Here is a 3,242-nt window from a genome sequence, read left to right on the forward strand (position 1 = left end):
GTGGGGTTCAGGGGTGCATGTGGGTGCTCTGGCTTTGGTTGCTAGCGTGAGAATTCCTTGCCCGGGGCTTAACTTCAACATCACCGGGGAGACCCGGGCCCACCAAACCAGAGCCAGCGGCTGCCTGGTCATAGGCCCCCAGGAGGTCCTGAAACACAGTCAAGCCTGATTCCCGCCGATGGAGAGGGACTTGTGCACGGCTCTGCTGAGCAGACGGGTGGCTGGCCCCGCCCATATTGCTGGGAGCTACCTCAGTGAGTGTGACGGCAAGCCCACCTGCCTTCACACCTGCTGCTGAGCAGAAACAGTCACGTGACAGGCTGCAGTCTAGTCAGCCGAGGGCTGCTGCTGCCCCTGCCCCTCCTGCTGTCTCACAACCCCAAGATCGCAGCCTCAAGTGTCTCCAGGCTTGCTGGGAAGCGGAAGCCTCAGTGCAGTCTGCAGGGCCTGCGTGCACAGCACCAAGTGCTTCCCTCCACAAAACTTGTTCCTAATTTAGCATCAAATGGCTCCATCTCAGAACACCCTTATGTGCCAGAAGGCTCTTAAGAGGTGAAAGAGATCTGTTTACTTCGGGGTCAAGTCTGAGAACACCACCTGCTTTCAAATCAGTGCAAAGCTCTCCACACCTCTCCAACAATCTCGTCAGCAATCCATCCCGAGCGCGCTAACTCCTCCTCCAGGGTGTCCTTGCTTCGAGCAGATTCGAGCCCTTACCACACAGCCAGCAGTCATCGCAATCTGCCAGAGGATCCAGACTGGCCTCAAGCTTTTAAGAAATACGTCACTGGCTTATGCCTCTTAAGTGCTGCTCCTTGCAGGATAGGAAGGAGCAGGGTAATTCTCCACACTGGGGGGGTCACTGTACCCCCTGCCCCCAGCCAGGTAGCCTGGGGCTTAGTCTAACCTCCCAGTTCTCCCACTTTTCTGGCGGTGCTTTCCCTGGAATGACTGCTAGCTTGCAGGCAGGTCATCTCTGAAGTAGGCTGTGTGTTCAGCCCAACACAAGGAAACAAGGATGAAGCTGAAGACTGAACCGAGCTCCAGGCTGGAGGGTGGAGCCAGTGGCGGCGGGTCCTGCCTGGGAACAGCCTGCATTGCCCGACCCTGCTGTGACAGCGTGGAGGCCACGCCCCACCCACCCGTGCTTAAACTAGCACGGCTGCCTAGGCTCGCTGTCCCCACCCCTTCTCCCTGGATGTCTGCTTTCTATCACCCCTGGAGAGGTGGCCTGTGAAGCACACTGCAGTGGTGAAGGTCACGGGTATCCCTGACAGACCACAGGCTCTGGAGGTGACCTCAGGTGGCTTCCAAGCAGGGCTTCTCTGTCCTCCAAGCAGCCCTCTGGGGACACGGGAGCCAGGGTCGGGGGGGGGGTGGGGGGCAGGCCCAGGAAGCCTCTGAACAGCCCATCCCTTCCCATTAGAACATTTTTCCTCGTTTGACAACCCTCTGAATGAAAAACTTAACTACCACAGAGACTGGAGAGCTGGTGCCAAAACCAGGCCTCTTAACAGACCACGTGGTCCCAAGCCTTCTAAAGTCAGCCGTAGCACACCGAGCTCTCATTTCTACCTCCTCACACTCAATCTCTCACTGTAGCCCTGCCAATAGTAGCTAAAAACCACTCCAGAACAACAAGCAGCTCCCGAGCACGGAGCCCAGCGATGGTCCACTCCTACAGATCTGCACCCAGGCTGTCTGACCACCCTCCATAACACCTTCCAGATGATTCTGATGGTGGCAAGAGCTGAGAACCATGCACTCCCCTGTTTGCAAGCCACACTAGGCTGACCTTCCACCACTGACCCTGGCCCATAAGCCTACCTCTGCACAGCCAGTGACTTTCCTGAGCAGTTAATGTGCTACACACTGCTTCCCCTGCACCCCACAAGTTCCCCTGGTGTTCTCCTTCCAACCCACCCACCCTGGCCCAACCTGAATTCTCCAGGCAATGCTCTCACCTTTCTGGGTCCCATTCAGGCCCTTCCTCCTTGGGGAAGGTTTGTGTTTGCTCATGCTGCTATCACACTCATGCCTGGTTCTCTGTGTGCTTCCCAGCAGATAACAATCCTAAACACATGGGCCAGGCTGTATCCTCTCCAACTTCTGCTTCAATCTGTGTGTGCTGAATGAATGCATGCTCTGGTGATGAGCAGTCATTACCAGACTTTTTTCCTTCTGCCCAAACAGTCTTATTTTTAACATTTTGCTCTCACCTTGAGTTTGTTGCTTATCTCAGGGAACTCCATGCATAGACTGGCCAACAGAGGCCTCTTCCTCTTAAGACATTGAAGTTGGACATCAGAGTATAATGAGTCATGCATAGAATTAGGGTATCAGGAGTTGGGTGGGAAACCAAAGCAATTGGCAGTAAAGGAGTTAAGATCTACAGAGACATGGAGGACAGGACACAGGTGTGTCAACACAGCTGACTCTAGAATTGAATTCCTGCCCTAGGCCTCAAGCGACCTCACAAGAAACCCTCCCCAGCCCCCAACTAGATTGGCATCTCCTATTATATCATTGATTAGGACTCCTTTACAGAACTCATAATTCTAGTTCTTTATTACTCAATTATGTAATTATTAATACCCATTTTCCCCTGCTAACCTGAAAACTGAGGTCCAGGAGTCTGTTCTTTTCCATTTATCCCTGCTGCTCAGCCCAGTGCCTTAACAAATAAGGCACTTTTGTGCAGTGACCACTATTCCCTATTTAAAGGGCAGGTTCCAATTCAGGATGGTGATGTAGGAAGATTTTAACTCAATTTTCCCCATGGACACACTGAATCTACAATTACATATGAAACAATTTCCTGGGGAGAAGCGGGGAACAACTAGTTGAGTGAAGGCAACAATTAAGGCAAATGAGAAAAAACCCATATTGGAGTTGGTAGGAGAGGCTGACACACGATCTTGCCACAAATCCGAACTTCAGCAAGTCAACCCATAATCAAAAGGTAATGCAAAACCCAGAGCTCCTTGAAGGTCTGCGCCCGCCCTCCCATCAGGATGCCACTTTTAAGATCTGCACCTGAGAGACAAGCCCCCCAAAACACCTAGCTTTAGAAACTAACAGGGTTCACATCTACAGCTCTCATCAGGCCATATAGTTAGCTGAAAAATGGCTCTTAAAGGGCTCATGGCTCTGACCCACTCATTCTGGGCCCTGCGCAGAGACCTTGGGAGGCACCTTGACGTCATATGAAAGAAGTGTATTTGCTTCTCTTAAAGCCTGGC

Source organism: Talpa occidentalis, unplaced genomic scaffold, assembly GCF_014898055.3.
Source record: "Talpa occidentalis isolate TD23 unplaced genomic scaffold, MPIMG_talOcc4v2.1 talOcc4.9, whole genome shotgun sequence".
In the NCBI taxonomy this organism is placed as follows: Eukaryota; Metazoa; Chordata; class Mammalia; order Eulipotyphla; family Talpidae; genus Talpa; species Talpa occidentalis.